The 26,191-nt window shown below is 43.4% G+C and overlaps 1 protein-coding gene across 4 annotated transcripts in view; it reads right to left on the reverse strand.

The window, feature by feature from the left end:
* The window catches only part of FOXJ3 (forkhead box J3), a 133,316-nt gene extending 108,360 nt beyond the window's left edge, over positions 1-24,956 (reverse strand). For 2 of the 4 annotated variants that reach the window (XM_056123080.1, XM_056123078.1), the window contains exon 1: positions 24,173-24,342. The gene's annotated coding sequence lies outside the window, so the exon portion shown is untranslated. Of the gene's footprint in view, positions 1-24,172; positions 24,344-24,844 lie in introns of those variants that run through there. The other 2 variants (XM_056123079.1, XM_056123082.1) reach the window with 2 other exon arrangements.
* Positions 24,957-26,191: the final 1,235 nt, after the last annotated feature.

Consider the following 26,191-nt stretch of genomic DNA (forward strand, 5'->3'; position numbering starts at 1 on the left):
ATGTGAAGAATCATGTGTTGCTAATCATACATAATGCTAATCATCCATACTGCTAAAGATATATTGCTAATGGAAAAGTAAGAGAGCAGCCGCTTTCAAAAGCAGTTTGGCATTTTGTCAAATTACTCTATGAGGAATGGACTCATTCAATTCACAGGGTACCTACCCAAGAAACAAAAACACACACGTACAGAAAAGCAGGTAAAGGAATGTTTGGAGCAGCACTGAATCACAATGGCAATGAAAGTGGAAATCATACAAATATCCATCAACTGACAAATGAGTAAATTGTATCTAAAGAGCAGAATATAATTTGACAATGAAGAGTGATGGTACATATACTATAAGTTCCTTGAAAAATGATGTAAGGTCAGAGGGATGTAAAGATTACAGCACATATTTTGCATATAGCCAATCCCAGCACAAATCTTGGAATCTCCTGGTTCTCCTCCACACTCCCAAAATCCCAAAGGAGGTCCCTGGAGGTCCCTTAGCAGCCCAGGGAAGTCCTGGCATCACAGAGCCCAAACATCACCACACTGTCAGGCCCCCACATTTAAGTGCCAGCCCAGTTGGATAAACAGAAAAAAATACATCAAAGGAACCAGTCACACCAAAAATATAGGACTCACACTACAACAATTAAACTTACAAGATTTAACTGTCAGGACCAGAGAGACAGTACAGTGGGTAAGGCGCTTGTCTTGCACATGGCGGACCCAGAGTTGAATCTCTGGGATCTCATTTGGACCCCAACCCCACCAGGAGTGCTCCCTTAACCCTGAGCAGAGCCAAATGTGGCCAAAATAAATAAATAAATAAATAAAGAGTGACAGTCAAGGAGTAAGGCTAGAGGGAATGAGGGGAATCTGGAGTAAGAAGATGCAAACATAAGGTGGTGGTAATGATTAGAAGTAGGAACATTGTGTACCATAATGTTGTATAACAGTGGTTTATCCGTGCTCCTCCCCCAGGGAGCCTAGGGTTATTGTTACTCCCACAACAGTACTCCTGAGGCACACCCAATTCCATCAGGTACTAATAATCCTATATTGCTTTTTTCTTCATGTCACTTGCATGGTTTAGCAATGCCCCTTTCATATAGACACAGAAAGACAGGTCGTGCAATACTTGTGTAGCATGGGAGTTAACTGACTCTAAATAATACTTACTCCTGGGAATTCATATTTACTTGACTTCAGCCTTGGTTGCCTATACTTTTTAACACCCCCCAAGAAAAGGGTCCCAACGAAAGGACTGGATGGACCCAAGGCAAGCTGTAAGCTACCCTGGCATCAGAAAGGGACAAGGTAAGTGCCATAAGAAGTATAATAAATTAAGACCATGGTCATGGACAAACTCTGTCATGACCCAAAAAGTAACTGAAAAAGGGCGCTGCTGCAGTTAGGAAAGACGAACCTGGTGTGAGGACTACAGTCTGGGATATACAGGGAAAGTCCCCAGGAAAAGCCAACCTTTAAGCTTAATATATCTATGACTGTTACATAGTAAATTAACAATACACCCCAGATAGAATCCCACCCTTGAGTGGATCTCCTAGTAATCTGGAGTGCTGAATCTACAAATGAGATCTTGTCCTTGAGTTAATCTCCTAGAACTTCCCCTGAAGGAATGGCTTTACATCCATTTTTTTTGTTTGACCCCACCTAGGTGTACCCTCACCCTTCATGATTTCCATATAACTATGCTGTATGGTGTAAGAGGGGAGAGGACTATGACGACTACAACTACGATACGGGGATGGACTACGATACGGGGGTGATGGAACTATGATGGACTATGACCAAAACTATGACTATGATTGTGCTGTAAGGAAGAGATGGGGCTACGCTGGGGAGGAGAGAGAAATAAACTGACTACCAACAAGCCTGGGACCCCGTTTGTCTGTTCCCTTGTCCTGCGTCCATCTGTCACTGTGGACCGGTTAGAAGAATGGTTCTCACCCTCCAAACACTCGAGTCCTGCGTGTCCATGCTTTTTCTTGAAACTCACACCTGAAAATCCATTATAAACAACGAAATCAGAGTATCCACATTTCTTTCAAAGCAGCAAGGGCAAAACGATAGATAGTACATTGGACATGGCACATGGTTCAATTCCTGGCACCCCATATGGTCTCCCTCGCCCTACCAGAAGTGATCCCTAGGTGCACAGCCAGAGCCACATCACTGGGTGTGGCTCAACAACCAAAAATAAATAAAAAGATGCATAATAAAAAGAAAAGGATGCATAATCACAAGATTATGATTCCATTTTATCAAATGTCAAAAACAGGCAAATTTTTATTAATCATTACTTAGGATTTGAGAAAGAGAAGAGGTAAAGATGAATGGAAGCCTACAGGTGTGGAATTTACTTTATTTATTTATTTTTGCTTTTTGGGTCACACCCAGCGATGCACAGGGGTTATTCCTGGCTCTGCACTCAGGAATCACCCCTGGCGGTGCTCAGGGGACCGTATGGGATGCTGGGAATTGATCCAGGGTCGGCTGCGTGCAAGGCAAACGCCCTACCTGCTGTGCTATCACTCCAGCCCCCTGTGGAATTTATTTTAGAGGGAAAGAAAACTTCTGAAGTTAAGCAGTGATGCTTCACAAACTGAATATACTAAAAAAAAAATTAAGCTTTATACTTTAAATAGGTGAACTGTGTGGTAAATTATCTCAACAGCTGTTGGTTTTTTTAAAAAAGAAAAAGAAAAAGAAAAAGAAAGAAACAAACATAGGGCAGGGACTAGCTCTGTGCCTTACAGGCATCAGAGTATGAGTTTGCCCTCCAGACACCTCACATGCTAAGTGTGGACCTGGAGCTCCCAGAGCCACAACAAACCACGGTCTCCAGAGTGTCAGCACAAAGGACTGTAATTCAGCCAAGGGATAGAGCTCAATGGCAGAGCATATATATGCCTTGCATACATGTGCCCCACCACAACCAAAGCAGAGAAGGGGAAAAAGTAGTATTCCTGTTCTTCCCTCATTAGTGCTACAAGAAATCAATTCTATCCCCCAGACTGAATAGGAAAGAGAGCGCAAAAATAATGACTTCACCAGAGGAAACTTCAACAATTCTTTAGGAAACTAAAGTCCTATTACATATAAAATCCTATTATTTATTATAATAGTAATAAAATAACTATTCTAGGTTCCAGAGTTCCTTTTCTGGAAGGAGGGGAGGTGGATTTTGGTTTTGCTCTTTTTGATGGTTTCTTGCACACCTGACAGTGCTCAGGGAACAATATGGAGTGTTGATCAAACTTGGGTCAGCTGTTTGCAAGGCAAGGGCCTTGCCCACTTACTGTATCTGTACTCTGGCCCCAAGAGATTGTTTTTCAGTTTTCTGATAGCCTCCACTATTTCCAAACCAGTGGCAGAAAGATAGTGCATACAGAAAAAGATAGCACTTGCCTGCAGCTAACTGATTCAAATCCAGAATCACCAGGAGTGATCTGAGCACAGAGCCAGAAGCTAAATCCTGAGCACAGCCAGGTGTGGCCCAAAACCAAAAACAAACCAAAAAAACCCAACCATACTATTTTATGCATTAAACATGCTTAAAGACTACATTTAGGACACAAAGAAGTGTGAGATATATATAAAGCTCCCTGTGACGTATTCGATATGCCAAACACAGTAACAACAAAGTCTCCAATGGAGACGTTACTGGGCCCGCTCGAGCAAATCGACGATCAACGGGAGGGCCTTTACCTTTACCTTTACCTTTATATATATATATATATATCTGTACACATGAAAAATTCTACAGTAAACAACACTACTGCTACCTACAAATCAACTAAAAACTATACTGCCATCCTGTAAAAGGTTGGATCTTGGGGCTGGAGCGATAGCACAGCAGGCAGGGCATTTGCCTTGCATGTGGCTGACCCAGGTTCAATTCCCAGCATCCCATACAGTTCCCTGAGCACCACCAGGAATGATTCCTGAGTGCATCGCCAGGTGTGACCCAAAAAGCAAAAAAAAAAAGTCGGATCTTGTTATTATTTACTAGTGGGGGGTGGGGATGGGGGGTGGAAAGTATGTGACCAGCATTTGGAATCAGTTTAAGACTGTTTTAAAGTAAAAACAAACAAACAAAATAATCTAGGTCTAAATTAAGTGCCACTGACTGGAAAAATTGCAAAGTTACATGTCAAAAAAAAAAAAACCCTCAGATCTCTAAAACCACGCACAAAAGTCAGATTAAAATGGATTAAAGGCATCTCAAAGATGAAACACCACTACCCAAGCAAATGGAAGCAAAGATAAACAAAATGGGACTACATTAAACTAAGACGCTTCCGCTCCTCAAAAGAAACAGGCCTGAGATACAAAGACAGCCATGGAATGGGAAAAATTATTTACCTAATACCCATCTGATAAGGTAATAACAAGGTTAATAACAAAGATCTAAAGGCACTGGCAGAACTTTACAAGACATCCAGCCCCATAAAAAAAAAATGGGGAGAAGAAATGAACAGAAACTTGCTCAAAGAAGAAATTCAAATGGCCAAAAGGCACATGGAAAAACACATCACTAATCATCATGGAGATGCAAATCAAAACAACAATGAGATATCATCTCACACCACAGATTGGCACACATCACAAAGAACAAGAACAACAAGTGCAGACACAGATGCACAGGGAGGAAGAAACTATCATTCAGTGTTGGTGGTAATGCTGACTGGTCCAGCCTTTTGGGAAAACAATATGGACATTCCTCCAAAAGCTAGAAACTGAGCTTCCATTTGACCCAGTAATATCACTTCTGGGAAGATACCCTGGGGCACCAAAATACATAGCAGAAACACCATTTGCACTTCTAAGATTCTTTTTGTTTTTTTATTTGTTTTTATTCATACACTGGAAAATTACAATCTTTTTTTGTGTGTGTGTGTCACACCCGGCAATGCACAGGGGTTATTCCTGGCTCTGCACTCAGGAATTACTCCTGACGGTGCTCAGGGGACCATATGGGATGTTGGGAATTGAACTCAGGTCGGCCGCGTGCAAGGCAAACGCCCTACCCGCTGTGCTATTGCTCCAGCCCCGGAAGATCACAATTTTAAATAATTATTATTGCTCTCTTATCAGAGTCTGGCAAACTCCCCATGGCGTACCCAATATGCCAAATACCAGTAACAATGATGGGTCTCATTCTCCTAAAGAGCCTTGAATATAGCACCTTCTTAAAAATCTCAAGGCTAGGATGAAGGAGACGTTACTGGGGCCTGCTCGAGGCAATCGACGAATAACAGGATGGTCGTGATTCGTTCGTGATTATTGCTCTCTTATAAAGGTTCAATTCCCAAAACATTTTCATTTTTTTCTTCACACCAAAATATTAAAAATATAAAACCATAGAAACATTAGTTTTATAATATTTGTGCTTAAGCATTTGAAGAGAAGTATAGTATTGTATTAAAACAAATTTTGATAAGGAAAGAAATACATTGGCCCTCAAAATCCCATATTCTTCATTTCTTCCTTCTTACTACTGCTTACACTTCTAAGTTTGTTGCAACACTATTCACATTAGCCAGAATCTGGAAACAACTTGAGTGCCCGAGAACAGACGACTGTACTATGGTATATCTACACAATGGAAAACTATGCAGCTGTTAGGAAAAATGAAGTCATGAAATTTGCTTATAAATGGATGGACATGGAGATTATCGCGCTGAGTGAAATGAGTCAGAAGGAGAGGGACAGTCATAGAATAATTTGCACTCATTAATGAGATATATATTTAAAAAATCATAGTATGAGACTAATATCCAATGACAGAAGAAATGGGTCAGGAGGACTGGCCCATGGTTGGAAAGTGTGTGTGTTTGAGTCAGGGGTGAGGGACAGCATTTAGGATAGAGAAGGGACTACTATGACAATAAGAGTTAAAAAAATAACCATTGTGAACAAGAACTGAGTGCTGAAAGGAAATAAAGGAATATACATGAAAATCTTTCAGTACTGCAAACCATAATGCCCAAAAGTAAAGACAGACATGCCTGCCATAGAAGCAGGTTGGGAGGGGGGGTGGAGACAGGAGGGAACCTGGGTCATTGGTGGTAGAAAACATACACAGTTGAAGGACCGGTGCTCAAACATTGTGTATGGCTGAAACCCAATCATGAACAACTTTAGAAATGTATATTTCATGTTGATTCAATTTTAAAATAATAAAAGGAAAACAAGTAAATTTTAAAAAAGTAACTAACTGCCACTTCACCCTCCATAGTTTAGGACATGTGTCAATTAAAACAGTAACAAGAAGTCTCATGATGGAGACGTTACTGGGCCCGCTCGAGCAAATCGATGAGCAACGGGAGGACTGTGACCTGTGACCTATCAATTAAAAAGGTGGTAAATGTGGAGGAGGAGAGCATCTTGGCCAAGTATCACAGAGCTATAACTTCTTCCAAAACTAAATCCGTACTTCCTGCAATTTATGTAAACAGAACAGACCATTCTCTTCAAAACAAATCATCACAGGCAAATAGCACAGATTCTATTTCTAGGTTTGTCATTAACTCACTGAATAATCCTGAGTCTCAGTCTCTCTACTTTCCTCAATAACAACTATTTCTGGTTCCAAAATCAAAATATGGTTTGATAACCAAGAACTTTCTCCTGATTTTTGGAATTTTATGGAAAATCTGACAGAGATGTGAAATTAAATCACACATAATGTTTGGGGTATGGTGCCGCCAGTAGGTCAATCTGTACCTGTGAGGCAAGTGCATCAGCAGCCTGATGGCACCATCAGACTTTCAGACACCCCAAAATTGCTGCTGTGCCTCTGGCCAGACCCCAAAAACTTGGGGTAAAGTTTACCAAGAAAGTACACGGCCAAAAGTTAGGTATGTGGGAGACACACCCACAAACCACCTCCGGCTCAGCTATATAATTGGAGGCATGGCCTCTCCGGTTCCTGATTGAACTGCTTAACGGCCATGATCCCAGAGACTCAGAAACGAATCTCGGAACCCAAAGGCATTTGGCAGAAATGAGTCCTGTTCCTGCAGTAGATTACTGGCGCCAGGCCACACCAGGTGGGAAAAGGTTTCGTGCCTTGGCCTGTTCCCCCTGGCGGCCCGGTGACCGCCATCCTCCAGAGGCCACTGGACAGTCAGGTTTGGGCCTGCAGTGACGAGACACAAGGGGCCTCACCAGATGGGGGAGGAACCAGCCCTTTCCTCCCCATCCCAACGAAACCCCAAGTCACCATCTACAAATGGCCTCTCTGGCCCCTGATCAAGCTGATTAATGGCCATGATCCCAGAGACTCAGAAACAAATCTCGAAACCCAGCAGCTTTTGGCAGAAATGCATCTGGACCGCATACAAGGTGGCCACCACCTCAGAGCTTATTGGAAAGCCAGGTATGAGTGGGCAGTGACAGGGCAACTGCAGTCTCATGGGAAGGGGGACGGTACCGGCTCGTCCTTCATGCCCTAACGAGGTCACAAGTTGCCCCCCTACAAGCGGCTCTGCAGTACAGCCATGGCTCCAGAGGCAAAAGGACTTAGTCCAGAGCCCGGCAGCTTGCGGCAGAAAAGTGAATGGACCATGCATTAAACTATGGTGCCATGCCTCCCCGGGAGGGAAAGGGTGTTGCTCCCTTCCACCTGCCTCCCCTCCCCGCCCCACTCCCCCCACCAGCAAGGTGGCTGCCGCCTCAGAGCTTATAGGAAAGCCAGGTATGAGCCGGCAGTGAGGGGGCAACTGCAGTCTCGTGGGTAGGGGGGTGGTACTGGCTCATCCTTCACGCCCTACCGAGGTCACGAGTTGCCCCACATGAGCGGCTCTCCAGCACAACCATAACACCAGATGCACAGAAACCAATCTCATAATTATCTGGCTCTTTGCAGAAATCAAAAAACGCGGCCGTGTGACATTATATGATTCCCATAACCAGCTATAGAAAACAAATTATTTCACAATGCCTTTTCAGCAATTCTGATTGTTTGGGGGGAAATTCTAAACAATAATGGTACATCTTTTGTCAAAATAATGAATGTAATCAATGTAGAGAAGAGTTAAGTAGAAATCACCTGCCTCACAGGCATTGGGAGGGGTGGGAGGGTGGTATATTGGGGTTCTTGGTGGTGAAAAATGAGTACTGGTGAAGGGAAAGGTGTTTGATCATTGTATGACTGGAGACTTAAACCTGAAAGCTTAGTAACTTTCCCCACAGTGATTCAATAAATAAATATAAGAAAAAAAAAACACACATAATGTTAAAATTACCTTTTCTTAATATACATAAAATATAAAAATAAATCTAAAAGAAATATGAAAGATTTTACTTCAAAATACTGCACTATTCCCTTTTATCCTCTTAGAGGTTTTCATCAAGTAAGTTTTCAGAGGGTTTAAGAATCTCAAGAGTTTAAATTTAAGCTCATTTATATTTAGAAAATTAAGAATGCCACCTCTCTGATTTCTGTATCTTTATTCCAGGCATTTGATTCATGTGTTTTGTCTGGCAGAAACCAAACCAAGAATCATGTTATACCCCTGAAAAATAAATTGAGCATATAGGAATGTATTGAGAAAAGAGCGAAATGCTATCCTGCAACTGGAAATATGGGAAATTAGAAAAAAAAACCCACTGTAGGAGCTGTTTAACAAAATTAAGATTGCCTGTTTGACCTTCAAAACCAAGTTAAAACTACTGTCAACTCTAACAATTATTCCTATCCAATTCCTGGAAATCCTGATGTAAGAATCTAAGGTGAAGTCTAGAGAAACTATTCATTGAAAGTATCATATGTGATTCTAATGTACAGCTCAATTCAGGAAACTTGTTGAGACAAGAATGACAGATGAGTTTCAAATAATTTGCCAGTTAGGCACAAGAGGTACTGGCTGCCTGAAGTGCTACATTGAGGTTAACAGTTAAGTATGCCATGGGTACATTGATGGAGTAGCAATATGCAAGCAATCTTGTCACTGATTTAAATGAAGAAGTCTTAAACTTCTTCCACTTGTTACCTCTTTTCACTAGAGAAATGCAACACAGATTAAGTGTTGCCAGGAACCTCAGATTCATGCCACAGTTGATTCTAAATTACTACTTGATTACTATGTTCAGAAACCTTTTAACTGTTTCCAAATTTTTCAGGTCTCCACATTCTGTTACTAAACACCATATAAATCTGTTACTAAACACCATATAAGGTTGCAACCCATAGGAATTAGACCAATAAACAAGCTTTTTGTAAAGAGGCATTGGGATAGAGACCAGACCGAATCTGGATTACACAATTATTTGACATTTGACTTCTTCTAGCCTTTTATAGGGTCTACCCCAGCTGTACTGGGGAGGGAGGGAGATGCAAGGTAACCCCCCATCAACTTGGTCAAAAGGTAAGAACTGATAGTGCTCAGGGATCACCAGGCCTGCTGGGGCACAGGGCTACACTTGGCAGTGGTGCTCTGGTTAGCCATGCAGTGCTGCGGATCAAACTCAGGCTCTCGCACATGCCAAGCATGAGCCTCTGCTCTTTGAGCCGTCTCCCACATCCTTGCTTGCTTTCCTTTTTTTTTTTAATTGAATCACCATGAATAAAAAAGTTACAAAGATTATCTGTGATTAAGTTTCAGGAGTACACCACCAATCCCTTTACTAATATCCACTAGCCCCCCACCAATATCCAGTTTCCCTCCCACCCCACTGTGGCATGTCCCTGTCTGTCCCTGTGGCATGCACATTTCCCCTCCCCTAATTGTCCTAATGTTCCCTTCCCTATATTATCCCCCATCCCCCAATCAGTGACAAGCTTCCTACTGAAAATCAATTCCCCTGCTCTCTATTTCTATTGCTTCTGGGGATCTGATTTTCCCCTAAGAGCTAAGTTTCTTTAAATCTCACAGAAAAGAGTCTGTTCCTCTTGACTAATTTCACTCCACATGATACTCTCCAGATCCACCCACAGAGCAGCAAATGTCATGATTTCATCTTTTCTTATGGTTGAGTAGGATTTCATTGTGTATGTACCAGTTTCTTTATCCATTGATCTGTTCATGGACAAGGCATTTGGGTTGTTTCCAGATTTTGGCCACTGTGAATAGTGCTGCAATTAACACAGGAGACCTGTCTTTTCTGCATTGTGCTTTAGGACCCTTGGGTTATTCCCAGGGCTGGAATTGCTGTGAAAGCTCAATTCCCAGTTTTTTTAAGAACGCCCATGTCTTCCCAAAAAGCGGGACTAGTCAATATTCCCAGTAGCAGAGAATGAGAATCCTTTTCCCCACATCCTCACCAATACTGGTTGTTGTTTCTATTTGATGAATGCCAGTCTCTCTGGTTCGAGATGATATGGTTTTGATTTGCATTTTCCTGATGATTAGTGATATAGAGCATTTTTTTCATGCCTATTTTGCCATTTGTATTTCTTCTTAGAGGAAATTTCATCTCCTCCCCCATTATTTGATAGGGATGGATTTTTTTTTCTTATACAGTTGTTGTACTGGTGCTTTATATATCCTGGATATTAACTCTATATTGGAAGCAAACTTTGTCCCAATCTGCGGGCTGTCTAGGTATTCTGACCATTGTTTTCTTTGAGGTGCAGAAGCTTCTTAATTTAAGCTTCTGGATTTGGTTACCTTTGCTTCTGCTGCTTTCCCTTCACTGGTAGAAATGCAGGCTGACTAAACAAGTTTAGCAGACAGCAAAGATAAACCCTTTGTTTCTCAGTATTATACGAAAAAAGTGTTTGTTTTCAAATGTCAGTGATCCTGTTTGAGAGACTAAAGTTCTACACCATAATGTAAATGCGGTTTCAGTTTTTACTTTTGAGGAGGAAGTGCTCAGGAGGTCCAGGGATCTCTCCTGACAAATCTTAACCACCATCATCAGTTGATGTTTCAATGTGGGGGTCCCAAGATGTGGTGCTGCTTGAGGCCTATGGTGCCAGGGACCACCTGGGCCACCTCAGCAGTGTTCGGAGAACTCTAAGACTATACCGAGCAAAACATGGGGAGAGGGCAGGAGCAGCACGGAATGGTGATGGAACCAGGTGTGGGTATGTGCAGGGTGTGTACCTTAACCCTTGAACTTTCTCCTGTCCTAAATGAGTTTTTTTTTTTCCTCAAACTACTCTTCGTTCATTTCTTCTTCTGTGATTTGAAGAATTCCATTGTTAAGTAACAGTAAAAGCCAATGGAAACATTAAGCGCCAAGCCAAAAACTGTATAGCCTGGATTAACTTAAAAAAGGAATCAGCTATGGGTTTCTGATAAGGACATGATTAAAGTAATAAAGTAAGGAGATTCCACATGCAATATTTTCAGGCCCAAGAGGTCACATGATCCAATAGGAGGCCATCTTTTTGGTATAGTTTCCTGCAAATTTGTCTCTTCCATTGGATTGCTGGCTCCTAGCAGACCAGGTACATGTCAAATTAATCTTTCTCTCACAATCCCACACACAATATTCCAATATGTTTTGCTGAACTGTAGTAAAGGAAATTTAGATACTTCAAAAGGGCAGTAACAAAATAGTCCAGACATATGAAGGAATATTGAAAAGAGTGAAATGACTTTTTTAAAAAATTAGGTTAAATAAGAAACATACACTTCAGATGATGTTAGAATACTGATTCAATTAAAAATGGCATTAAAATAATTATGAACTAGATATCAACTGACACTTGGAAAATGCTGTCAATTTTAATAGGTCAATGGCACAAAGAAATGGTCTATAGACACGGAAGAGGAATGCAGAGGCTGACAGCAACCTGCCTTGCAAGCATATGGCCACAAGTCCAAATCCTTAGTGTCCCACATGTTAAGCACAATCCAAATAACTCAATCATTAGAGGGCAGCTCTGCAAGCAATTTCCGGCCACTTCACAACAAGATTTGTAAGATCTTTTGTGGTAACAAAAAAGGGATGATTCCCTGCTAACATTTAAAAAATTAAACTAAAAAGGTATACCATGGCCAGGAAGTATAATACTCATGTGTGAGCACTGCAGTGATCCCTGGCAAACACTATAACCATAACCTATGTGACTCAAAAGTGCAAGCCCTGGCAAGCAAGTGCAAGCACTGCAATGAAAAGAGTTCAGATAACAGAGAGCACTGCAGCCAAGGGTCAAGTGACATCCCCCGCAAGCACCCAAGCAAAAACATGTGTATGTAAGCCTCTGCCACAACAACAAGCACTGGGAGATGGTTCAAGTGCTGGAGTCCATGTTTGCATGCAAGAGCCCCATGTTCAATTCCCAGTACTGCATGGCTGCATGATTCCCCCCAACACTGCAGTGAGTAACCCCTAACAAATACTGCACCTGGAGCAGAACCCTAAGCATTGCCTGGTATGAAGCCCCACATACATCGAAACATGAAAAAAAATAATAATAATAGTAATAAAACAAGGGGAGGAGAAATTTAAGGATTCAAGTACATAAACAAAAATAATCCTTAAAAAAAAAGTATTTTAAGGGCCAGAAAGATAGTACAGGGATTAGTTAAAAAGACTTGCCTTACACATAGTCCAGCCCAGTTTGGTCCCAAACATCACTTATCATCCCCCACGCACTGCCAGGAATAATCTCTAAGCACAGTACCAGGAACAGACCAAGTACCACTGATGTAAACCAGCAACCAAAAAAAAGGTCCTTTTCTTAGAGATTCATACTCTAGGCATGAAAAGACAATGTCTTCTTTTTCTTTGACATTCTCAAGTAAAAAGGAATGCTGGGTATAAGTAGCAAGAATTGAAATAAAAATAGCAAGAAGCTTTATTAGTGGCTGAAATTCTTAATGGGTATAAATAGGAATTGATATTTTATCAGTTTTCGAGTATTCATCATTACAGTTAGACTAGGTGTTATTTGGTAAACTTCAGCATTATGTAATTAGTTCGTTTTTTTCTGTCTCAGATTTCAGTAAGCTTAAGAACAACTAGTAGTTCTAAGAAAACAGACTCAATCAGAAGAAACGGGCATTCATTTATTAGCTGTACAAATAGGAAATCTCTATGAATCTACTCATAGAACTTCTTGTAAATTAATATGAGAACTGAATATGAGCCAAGAGAGTGACTCAGCTGCTAAAAAGAAACAAAATACAATCTGAAGTTTCACTAGAATAGTATCCAGATCAAGGAGGGCAGTAGTTTCACACTCTTTCCTGATTAATTCACAACTGGAGTATTGTGTTCCGTTTGAGAACCACATTTTCAGAACACTACACACTAGAACGCTTACAGGGAGGGAAGCTAGACTAATGAGGCACTTTTAAGTGAAGAAACTCGGTGTGTTTAGCTTGGAGAAGGAAATATTTCTCAGCCATCTACCTAACCTCTACCATAAAGACAGGAAGTATAATTTTCCAGAAGATTTCAAACAATATTAACAGGCATTCCATAATCAAGTTTAAGATAAGCATTTTTCCCCCCATGAGAAGATCCACCAAGGGATTTAATATCATAAGGTGCTCTTTGACTCTTCAAGCTGGGGAATTCAGTATCTGCCAAATGTAGCCATTTGCTCAATCATTCCCTATTTCCTGTTTCCCAATTATATACCAAATGCCCCTCCACATAGTAAGAATATAACCATTTTTAATATCCGAGAGAGTAATTTATAAGATGACTAACCGGGGCCACTAGTTATTCCTCACCTCATATCCAGGTCTGGATTACTGTCAGTAAAGATGACTGTCTCACCACTAACCTTTACTTTAAACATTCTCTCCTCCATGGAGCATTCTTAATCACTAACAAACAAAACTTTCTCTTCCAAACAAACTTATGAGTCAATCAATTTTCTTACAGACTATGTGTTTTAATTACCTTGGGAGCTCACACAATACACTAGAAAGTACTATATATGTACAGATGCTCAAGAACTGTTCAAAGTATAATCTTTCACCTGTTCAAAGTATTTTCCAGTTAAAAGGAAACTACATCTCTGACCTAAAGACAATCTAGAAAGATGAGACGAGTATGGAATATGTGAGATGTGAGACAAAATTTGATTCCAACAGGTCACTATATACAACTACTAGTGACCACAAGTGCTCTAAGAGTAGCAAAATAGCACTACCATTATGTACCAGGTGCTGTAGTGGGAGTAGCTCAATGGCACGAATAAAGGGTTAACTATTAAGATTCTAGAAAATACGACATCTCACAGTTGACAGAAAAACTTGTTATTTATAGAAACAAAACTTTTATTTAAACATGAAATATTCTTCCATTTACTAGTATAACAAGTATATAATAATGACTTTTATGTGTTATGTTCAGTGCTACATACAGAAAATAAGGAAACTTGGGTTGAAAATAGCCCAACAGGTTAAGAGAATGCCTTGCAGGAGAGAAGTTCAAGTCTGGTTCTCACTAGCACAAGATTCCCCTAGCAGATCCAGAAATAAAGCACCACTGGCTGCGGCCCAAAACCCAAAGAAGACCCTTTTCAAAAGGTCTAAACCTAACCTAAAAAGCTAATCTACTATGAATCAAACGCCAAGCCATCAATTTCAGCTACAAAATACTCTTTTGGGCAGGGGATGTGGCTCAGGGGTGGGATACATGCTTTTCCTCTGGGTTGGATTCCCAGAACTGTCTAATTCCCCAAACACCTCTGGGAGCAACCCCAAACACCACCAACTATAGGCCCAAAATTAGAGAAAATACTCCTTACGTGAGAAAATGCTTTAATTGTTCAAACTGCTTTTTCCCATCTTTTTTCTGTGAAAGTTTAATTTTCTTCTACACTATCATTCTTCCTACCCATGGTATAAAGTAGAATAGATTCACACTAGGGAAGTAACCCTAACAACCTCAATAGACAATTTCTCAATATCTATATAGATGTGTACTTTCATTAAATAAAACCAAATCTATTACTTAGCAATCCTTAAGAATGTCCTAATTCTGCTCTTCCTACCCTCAAGAACTCCTCTAAAAAATTAAGACACTAATGACTAAAAGTGAACAGATTTAATACAGGGGAAGAAGTTACCCCAACAATTTCATTTCCTTAATCGGATCAGAAATTCTACTCCAAGTAGTTCAGATCCTTTGTGATTCATAATCTTTCATTTCTACCTCAAAAAGGCAAAGTATTTCTTCATAAAAACTTCCATCAGTTTCCTATTAGAGAGTACGAAACTAGAGGGCTACAGATACACTTAGTACAGGGTTGTTACGGCGCAAGCCATGCAAGCAGCCAACTCAGATTCCTCCCCCAACATATGGTTCCCTGAGCATCTCCAGGTGCGATCATGGAGGCTCCAAATATCGTCAGAATGGCCCACCATAGAAACAATGCAATACATGGGCCCTCACACTCAAACTGCCGACCAGTTGGCTGAGAATCACCAGAAGTCGTTGACTACTGCCTGCAATCTCCTAAGCACTGCTTGGGAGGCCCCCCGAGAAAGTAAAAAGTGTAAGATTAGAAACAGGATCCAAGCTCCTGCCTCTGCTCCACTAACTTAATACCTCTAAGCCAGTCTTAGTTAATATCTAATTTTTTTTTCATTAACAAATAGGATTAGTGCTTATCCTGCTGATTGGGTAACGTTCAGATACAAGGATATCTTGGAAAAAATAATCGGTCAATTCTTCTCTGAAAACATAATCATCCCCATATGATTTGAAGATAATGAGAAAAAAGTTAGTGCAAGTGGGTTTTGTGCATATCCAAATTCATGCCAAAACCCTACACCCCCCAAAATGCCAGTGTTAGCTGGTGGGTTGGGAGAAGAGCTTAGATCATTAGGGTAGAGCTTTATGACTGGGACTTGTGTCTAGAAAAGAAACTCCAGAGCCAGAGATATGCTCAAAGGTAGAGCAGTTATCCAACAAGTATGAGGCCCTGAGTTCAATTCCCAGCACTTCAGACTTCCCTGAGCATTGCTGAAGTAACACACTTCCTGCCCCTCCTCTAGTACCAAGCCTGAGGTAGCTACTTAGCAATCCTTGGGTGTGGCCCAAAAAGAAAAAGAGACTGAAAAATAAGCTTCAGAATAATCTTTCACCACTTCCATCATGTGAGGACAGAGGAAAAAGCAATGAACCAGGAAGCAAATTCTCACCAGAAAACAACCATGGTGCTTTGATCTTAAATTATAAACTACCAGTTCCCGTGCTAATTACTGAAGCAGCACAGATTACAGCAATCAACTTGCTGGTTTTCTATAGCTTCTCGCTTAAACTACCAAGGGTTTTCTCTACTCCCAAATCCTTAGCAATCACCTAAGGGCAAAGGACATTCTCTAAGACTATGTTCCAACAACAGTTCCTCTTACTACATCAAGTTCATTACTTCACTCACTGAAGATGGCACTCACTGAAGATGGAAAATAAGTCAGAAAAGAAAGTTCATGCAGATCTGATGAGACTTATGATCAAATTCTTAGAGCAACCATGGTGGTTTTATAATGATTAAGAAACCAGGATTATTAATGGAGCCAAAGACAGACTTCCTTTGGGATGGTGGGAGGATATGGCCTCCCAATAGGTGATCAGGAGACTCAGGGTCCATTTCTGTGATTCTCAACAAATACTGCTTATGTGTTTAAAAAAGGGGCCTGAGGATGCAATGTTGCTGAGTCCTTCAGTGCCAGGGATTACCTGGGTTAGCCTGACAGTACTCAGGGTCCTCCAAGACTGTATCAACAATGATAAGGGGACCATATGGTTCCAGAGATCAAACAGGGTTGGCCACATGCAAGGCATGTGCCCTAGTCCTTGTACTATGTAGCCAAATGTAAAAGTTTTTATTGAATATGAACCAAATAATTCTGTAACCAAATAATTTCTATTTCTCCTATACTGTATTTTACTACAGTATTAAAGCTTGACATCATGCATGAGTCTTGTTTTCATTTCAGATATTTTGTCCCAATTCTCATAAAAATATTAATTGTGAAAGATGCCACCTTCTCAGGTTATCAGCTGATACATCAAATAGAATAGCAGACAAGGTACCTAACTACAAAATGTTACTTAAAATAAATATAATGCTATTGTTGTAAATAGTTATAAATATAACATCTGGTTCCATATTAAAAAATCTATTTCCATATCCCAACAGATGGCCCACAGTAATAATGCTTTGCTGATCTGGTTATAACAAATTATATTAAATATGAACTCCTGTATAACAGATGCCTTTTCCAATTTGAGCATAAGTCAATCTCCTTAACCAAAACACTGTGCTTTTGGTTCTCATTTAAGATTTGTGCACTAAAATCTAGTTATGCCAATTAAGATGGTCAAATTTTTTAACAATTATTATGCTTTCTGAGTTTGGTGGGTAGAGAAAGTAAAAAGTATGTTCGTCCATATAGGACTGAAAGGCTACCTGTTGAAAATAGGAAATAAAAATTCACAGGTAAAGGAAGGCTCAAGAGACATAAAAGTGAGCTTGAGTTGTGTCAAGACCAATGCTTCTAAACAGTGGCAGTGTGAAAACCTAAGTGACAGAAAAAGCACAGTGAAACATGTTGAAAACAAAGCAATTTCTAAGTTCAGAGATTCAAAAGGTTTTTTAATATTTTAAAACTTAAATTTTAGGGGCCAGAGAGATAGTACAGGGGTTTGCCTTCCACACAGCTGACCCCAATTCGATCTGTACCCCATGATCCCCAAGTACTGCCAGAAGAGACCACAAAGCACAAAGCTGAGAGTAATATCATCGGATGTGCCCGCCCTCCCCTGTGAAAAACAGTAATTTTTTAGAAATACTGTTTAGGAGCCAGAGTGATAGCACAAAAGGTAGGGCACTTGCCTTGCATGGGTCCAATCCAGGTCTCAATTCACGGTACCTCATATGTTCCCCAAATACTACCAGGAGTAATCCCTGATCACAGAGTCCTGAACACCATTAGGCGTGGCCTAAAGATATATTATTTTTTAACTTTATGTGGGCCTGCTCAAGGCAATCGACGAATAACAGGATGATTTGTGATTTTGTGTGTGTGATGTGAGGGGTTGGAGAGAGTCCAGTGTTGCCTTGCACACAGCCAACCCCTGTTCAATCCCCAGCACTGCACAGTGAGCCCTGAGCACTGCCAGGAGTAATCCCTGAGCATATAACCAGAGAGTGATCCCTGATCACCATCAGGGGTGGCCCAAACCACCCCCACCTGCAAAATTTTTTTTAATTCCCCAAATAAGGAGGTTCCTAGACCTCATGTGGATTCTCCAGGAATCTATATGAGGACATTTTGAGTTAAAAGAGCAATACAGAACAGTGGAAAGAGCAATGGATAGGGACTAAGAACTATCTGGTTCCATCACTGACTTAAGTGTGAAATCTTGGGCAAGTCACCTAATCAAACATCAAACTGTTCATCCAAAAAAATGCTTTGCCCAAATCACAGGGCTGCTGAGAGATCAAATAAGATAATGTATGAGAAAACACAAAGAAACCATAAACACACTGTAAGAATGTCCAAGGGTCAAGCCTTACTATCTTTACATCCTCAAAGCCTGGTAGAATGAAGAGCAGATGTTAAATTATCTAAATCTAAAAAAAAAAAAAAAAAATTATCTAAATCTAAAAAAAAAAAAACCCTAAAAGGAGAGTTAAGGACGAGAATTAAGATACAGATTGGGAAGGGTTTTTAAAATAAGAAATCCAAAATTTCAAATTAAGAAGAAAAGCTTACGAAGCTATACAATGAAACTATTATTCAGTGAAATACTGAGATAACTCAGAAACATGCTAAACAGACAAAAAGGACAAAAAGGCCATGTGTGGATGAGTCCATTTATATAAAATGTCCAGAGCAAATCTGTAGAGATGATAAGTACATAAGAAAATAGGGGAGGATTAGTGTCTACTGCTAATGTACTATCTCTTTTGAGCTCTAAAAGAAAATGTAAGGAAAGATGTGAAATACCTAATGATAGTGTAGTGACAGGTGACAACTGTATAACTTGAACATACTAAAAACCACTTAACTATATACTTTAAAGAGGTCAACTCAGGGCAGGAGCATAGTACAGTGGGTAGGGCACTTGCCTTGCATGCTGCTGACACAGGTTCAATCCTCGGCACTTCATATGGTCTCCAGGCCCCCACCAGGAGTGATCCCAAAGCAAAGAACAAGAAACTAAGCCCTAAACACCACTGGGTATGACCCAAACACACAAATACAAACACATACACACACACTAAAGAGGCCACTTGAATAGAATACAACTGTATCTATCTTCAAACTAAGTTTGAAATAACTGTAAAAGTATAAAATCATTGGCTTGAGAAATTTCTTTTCAAGAAATTTTTTAATACTGAAGCAGTTCTGACATGTGTGGACAAGAATGAGACTGGAGGAAATATCAGGAGAAACACCACCACCCTAAACCAGAATATGAAAAAAATGAATCTAGCTTCTATTTCTATCCTTCCTCTCAAATTTTTAAGATTACAAATTTTATCTTGGTCTTATGTCTGTCTTGTACTTTTTTTTTTAAATCACTGCTCTGGACTACATTAAATACAGAGAGTCACACTACCCTTCCTATCCCTGAATTCTATGGCATTCATGTTCTTCCTGGTTCTCATTGGAATGCTTTATGTATTAGCATAAATCCTTTATCATCCAAAATGTCAAACCCCAAAACTCATTCACGATACGTTAACATCCCAACACTTATCTACTTGCACATTTTTTACGACCACTTACAACCTTGGTAGGTAACCAATCTTCATCCATCTCACCATCCTACAGTTTTGTATTACACTGGTCCAGTGTTTCCCAGAGCGGACAATATTACTTCAGGGATGGGGAGTTTGGGGGGGCGGGGGGCAATAGCAGTCTCCAGTGCAAATGGAGTGTTTTCTGTTTGTTCACATCAGCAATGCAGGTCTTGGGATGAGGAGCAACTACAGGAACTTTTTTTTTAAAAGGGGCAGTAGGGGGGCTGGAGAGATAGCACAGCGGGTAGGACATTTGCATTGTACACGGCCGACCCAGGTTCGATCCCCAGCATCCCATATGGTTCCCTGAGCACCGCCAGGAGTAACCCCTGTGCATCTCCAGATGTGACCCAAAAAGCAAAAAAAAATTAAAAAAGAAATAAAGGGGCAGTAGGCCAACAAAGTTTGGGACCCGCTGGTCTAGTCATTACCTTTGCCAAGATTGGGTAGCATTAATATGGCTTAACCAAAATAATTTAGGGGGATGGCAGGGGGTCCATATCCAGTAGAGTTCTTGGGTGGTGACTTCCAGTGGCGCTCAAGACACCATGCAGTGCCAGGTACTGAACCCAGGGTCCAGTGCATGTAAGGTAAGCACCTTAACACCTGCACTTATCTCTTCAACCATAACTATGTAATTGGGGGTGGAGAGGGTGGGGCAGTGCAGACTCTGCTGCGCTCAGAGCACCACATGTGGTGCTGGGAAACAAAACCCGGGTTAGGCTACGGGCAAGACAAGCACTTTATCCACTGTACTCCCTCTAGTCCCAACCACAGAATTCTGAATGCCACGTCGATGTGACTCTACAGATTCCATTTCTATGTATACCATAGTGGTATGTGTTTTGTTTGAATATTTTTCTGAATACGTGTTTTTCTAACTGTTTTGCTTTGATTAATACTAAACGAGTCTGCATTTCCAGCGTCAAAGGAGAGAAGGCTATCAACGGTGGCAGAATAGCAGCAATTAGAAACTATACAATCTAGGAATACTCATAACAAATTTTAGCTCATTTTCCTTTACAGTAACACTTTCCCAATTGACTATTCTCAATCTCTATAGAATTTTAAGCTTTGATCTTTTAATGTCTTACTTAATGTTTTATTGTTCTTTATTCACCTATGTATTTCCTCATATAGTCTATACACTTGGAGGGAGAGGGGCGTTTGTACACAGGGATCATTTCTGGCAGTGCTCAGGGGACCATATGTGGGGCCCAGGGTTAGCAACATGCAAGGTAAGAACCTTATCCCTATTCTATACACTCTTAAAAACGGTGTAATTTAACAATTCAATGTACAAGCCAGATTTGACTGGATTCAAATCCTGGATCTGCTACTTTACTGTTTGAGATTTGAACCAAGTTTCTTAATCTCTTCAATTCAGTTTTTTCATAATTATTTTTAAAAATTATGAATTAAACACATTTAAATACCTCAGAATGTCAGTATTTAATGAACATCAACTATTATTTTATTTTCATAATCACCAATTTATGTCAGACCGCCATCTTATTCCTTAAATTCTCCAAGAATATTCTAGATAATCTCTCTAGATTAAAAATTAAACAAGTATCTTTCTTAAGAACCAGGGTTATAGTTCAGTGACCGAGTGTATGCTTTACAAAACCTTCACAAAGATATCTGTACCACTCTTTCTCCCATTTTTTATAAACCAATATGGTGCCTCGTCACATTAAGACCTTATCCTTAATAGGTGCCCCAATCTCCCCTTACCAACTCCAAATTCCTTTAATATTTTTCAGCAATACAGATTTTCTGACAGCAAAATGTCCAGGTATCCTTTACACATGACCACATCTGTCTTGCATATGCTCTCTTCACTCTTGGAATACACTTCTTCCCTCTGGAAAAATTCTTAGTATTTTCCAAATCTCCCTATCTACCTTTGATTTTGATTGCTTTATTATTCCACCAGGATTCTGATATTGCTTGATAATAATAAAAGCCCCATTAAATGTTATTTTCCCAAAACCTGAGACAATATAAGAGACTCTTCATGTATTTTTTCTTTGTGTCTCTTCAGACTATTTCATACACAAAACAGGACTTTGCAGGACATCCAGGCTGACTAACTTGCTAAAAAAAAAAGTCTCAGAATGTCTCAGGGTATCTATTTTTCACTGCCCCACCCAATCTTAGCATAATAAAAGCAGATAAACCTGCAAATCTTTTCACTTACAGAGAATAAACTACAAATCATACCACACATAATATGGAGAATACATGACCAAAGAGAATGAACAATGTGAAACACAAAATCGAGAAAGTGTATGAAAAGGATGATCGGTAATCTAAAAGACAACTGCAAAATATCGTTTATTTCGTCCAACTCAATGAGGAAAAAATAAGATTCTGACCTATCCAAAAAAATAAAAACCCTGCCTAATAAGAACTAGTGGGATAGCACAGCAGGTAGGGCATTTGCCCTGCACTCGGCCACCCCTGGGTTGGATCCCCAGCATCCCATTCTGGTCCCCCGAGCCTGCCGGGAGTGATCCCTAAGCAGAGAGCCAAGTGTAAGCCCTGAGCACCATTGGGTGTTGCCCCAAAACAAAAATAAATAAAAGTTCCCCGTATTTTCAGCGGCAGAAACCCAAGGATGGATGACATTCACCTCAATTCCAAGAGACACAAGACACGGTCATCACACCTTATTTATGTGTACCCAAACAGGAAAAAAAAACAAAACGGAGAGGCGTTATTTGTTCTGATTTGAGAAAGGCTTCTCCCAGGGTTACTCTAGCCTGATCCTTGTTTAAGAAAGCACCTGTGGGGGCTAGAGCAATAGCACAGCGGGTAGGGCGTCTGCCTTGCACGCGGCCGACCCGGGTTCGATTCCCAGCATCCCATAGGGTCCCCTGTGCATCGCCGGGTGTGACCGAAAAGAAAAAAAAGCACCTTTGGTCACGGAGCAGCCCAAAGCCGCGAGAAGGTACCAGAAGGAGGGAGGAGGGGGGCGCGGGAAAGTTTCGGAGGAGAGACTGCAGCCAGGACGGCCCGCCGAGAGAAAGCGGGGCGAGGGGGGGAAAAAATTCAAAGACTCCTAATAAAGGGGGAGACACCAAAAGAAAACTAGCCGGTGCCGGCCAAGGGCTCCCGCGCGCTTGCACGAGAGGCCAGCGCCAGTTTCGCCAGGAAACGCGAAGGCGCGGGAAGTAACGTCAGGAAACGGGGCAAGCAGATGCCCACCCATCTCCTCCCCGGCCAGTCCACGCAACTCCACGCGCGCAGGAATCCTGCAAGCAGGAACAACAGAAACCGGGGGTTGCACAATCCAGGGCAGAAATGCCTTCGCCAAACCAGGCACACGCACACGCGCGCGCACACACACACACACACACACACACACACACACACTCACAAAGTCGAACGGGAAAGAGGAAACTACAACACCTCACTGCATCAGCAGTAGCAGCAGCAGCAGCTGGAGCCCACCCCTCCCCGGCGCCGCGCGCGGTCCAGGAGGGACGCGCGGGTCCGGCGGGCAGCTCAAGGTCCCCGCAATGTCCCCCTGCAGCTCTCGATCGCAAAAAGTTAAAAAAAAATAAATAAAATAAAATAAAATAAAAAGCCAACTCTGGCTCCACGCAACTCCCACAACAACAGTCGGCGGGCGCGGCCGGGCAAAGCTGCCCCGAAATCGCCTTCCACACCCACCCGTGGGCAAGTCACGGGGGGGGGAGAAAAAAAAAGCAGCCGCCCCCCTCGAAGCTCCCTTTCTCAACCAGCGGCCCCCCCCAAAAAAAAATGGAGCGGGAGGGGGGCGGGGAGACACCCTACCACGTGGGCAGGATGCAACACACAGGACAGCAACACGTCCGCAAAGAGCCGCTGCCGCCTCGGCCCCGGTGCCCGCCGCGAAGGACGCGGCGACGGACGGACGGACGGACGGACGGACGGACGGGACGGGACGGGGCGGGACCGGGCGGGACGGGCACGCCGGCCCCCCGCACGCGCTCGCTCGCTCGTTCGCTCACGCCGCGGGCCACAGCCCCGGGCCGCCGCCGGCGCCCCCGGGCGGGACGGGAAGGGGCGGCCGCGCGGCGGGGCCCGGCGGGCGACGGAAGAGCCCCAGACGGCGGCCGCGCGCCCCGCGCCCCGCGCCCCGCGCCCCCGGGGAGGCGCGTCTGGCTCCCGCGGGCCCCGCCTGGGGGAGGGGCGCGAGCGAGCGCGCGCGGAGCCGCCGCTGCCCGGCTGAGGGGCAGCAGCAGCTGAGGAGCGCCGCGGGGGAGGGAGCGCCCCGGCCCGCCGCCCGCCCGCCCGCCCGCCCGGCCCCGCCGCGCCCCGCGCCCCGTCCGCCGCCCGCCGCCCGCGCCGCGGCCCGACCCGGGCGGCGGAGACGCGGTCGCGCGGCGCCGAGCCCCGGCCGCCTCCGTCCCGGGAGATGCCCCGGCCCCGCCTCCCCGCCCGCCCGCCCGCCGCCCCAGCCGGCCGCCCGCCGCCCGCCGCTCACCTCAGGCTGCGCAGGCCGGGACGGCCCGGCCGAGCCCCCGGCCGCTGCGTGTGTCTCCGCCCCCGGCGAGGGTCCCCGCGGCGCCCGGTGCGAGAGGCTGAGGCCCCGAGCAGCGCCGAGAGCGGCGGCGGCGGCGGCGGCGGCGGGAGCAGCCAACATCCGGGGCCGCGCACCCGGAACTACTTCGCCGCCCGCTCCCGCCCCGCCCAGCGCCTCCTCCGCCGCCTCCCCGTGACGTCGGCGGCCGCGGCGTCACGTCGGCCTCCGCGGTCACGACCGTGGCGGCGGCCGCGGCGGCGGCGGCGGCGGCGGCAGCGAGCGGGATCCCTCCGCGGGGACGAAGTAGTGCCCCGGGACTCCCGGGCTTCGGCCTCGGAGCCGCTCCTTGTTCGCGAGCGGCCCGCGGCTCCGGGGGTCTCGGGAGTGGGGTACGCGGGCGGCGGGGTGGGGAGCGGATTCGTCGCTGGGGACGGCAGGGACAGCTTTGTTTGGACTTTGGACCCTGCCCCGGGATTCCAGGGGCCCCGGGCTCCTGGGAAAAGACTCCTCGTGACCTTGGCCCGCCCCGCCCCCCAAACCCTGCCCCTGTCATCTCCCGTTAAGGCCGAGATCTGGAAACGCGGGGACCACTTTTCCAACCGGGCCCACCGCCCTAGCCAAGGCCCCTTGCACCTTCAGGGTTCCTCTCTTCGCGGAACGTCCGGCGTCCCGGGTTCTAGATCCTTCTCCTCCTAGGCCTTTCCCGCGCCCGGCGCTGTTTCTGGATTTAAAAACAGAGGTGTCAGAAAGCTCAGGTCCCTTCGGATTCGAAACTTGGCTGCCCGCGTTATCTTCCTGGCTATCAACAGGTGGGAGGGTTAGAGGTGATTCTGTGCGACTGGTGAACTTTGGAATTTGTCTCTACGTCAATCTTAACTGATTTTGCTAAACTCTGAGCGCGGCTAATCTGCCCTGCAATTTCACACGTAATTAGATTCAGGCGCATTATTTGCTGTTGCTTCATCCGTCTTAGTCACGGAGAGCAGCAAGCTCGCTTTTGAACTCAGCCGTAGGTGCTCGGTATTTGGATGCTGGATGTGTTAGATGAAGACTAGCTTGTTTGGATGAGAGGAAGCGGAGGCCTTGGATGCATTGACCCTAGGCGCCTTTCTTTTTATTTTTTTTTTATTTTTTTCTGACGTAGTCCGGGATCAGATAAAGACCTCTGGTAGCTGGCGGAGTACCCAGTTCCTTCCGCAAACATTGAACACCTGCCATGTGCAGAGCATTTCTAGGCAGTGAGGATACCGGGCACCAATGGATTCCTTTTCTGTATTCTGGCAAGATTCTGAAGATTTAGAAATTTATCCACTTGTTAATCCAACAAATATTTGCCCATCACTGCTAACGATTCCCGTACTATTTGGATACTTGGGGTATATCGGTGAACAGAGAGGATAGGAAAGGGGAGGCTTTCCTTTCTCCCTTGGAGCTTTGGTCCTAAGTGGTTCTCTAGATGATAAACAATGGAACCAGGGGATGATATGGGCAGGGCTGTTGCCTTGCTGTGGCTGACCATACTTAGATCCAGGCATCACTCCTTGAGTACAGAGGCAGGAGTTAGCTCTGAGTACTGCCTGATGTGGCCCAAAAACCAAAAAGAAGATTAAGAGAAGGAGATTAAAAGATCCACATGTCCCAAAGTGTGTGTAGTTCTCTATCTCATATATATACATATATATACACACACACACACACACACACACTGTCACTGTCCTCCCATTGTTCATCGATTTGCTCGAGCGGGCCCACTAACATCTCCATTGGAGACTTTGTTGTTACTGTGTTTGGCATATTGAATACATCACGGGTGGCTTGTGTATATATATATGTATATATATATATTTCAAAGTTAGAGGTATGAAGAAATCTGAAGAGGATTTTTTTTAACATCAACCATTTATTCATCAACAATTACTCATTTGTTCAACAAATACTTCAACCGAGTTATGTGTTAGGTGCTGGGCTTTAATAGAAAAT

Source organism: Sorex fumeus, unplaced genomic scaffold (genome assembly GCF_029834395.1).
Source record: "Sorex fumeus unplaced genomic scaffold, SorFum_2.1 ptg000047l, whole genome shotgun sequence".
Taxonomy (NCBI): Eukaryota; Metazoa; Chordata; class Mammalia; order Eulipotyphla; family Soricidae; genus Sorex; species Sorex fumeus.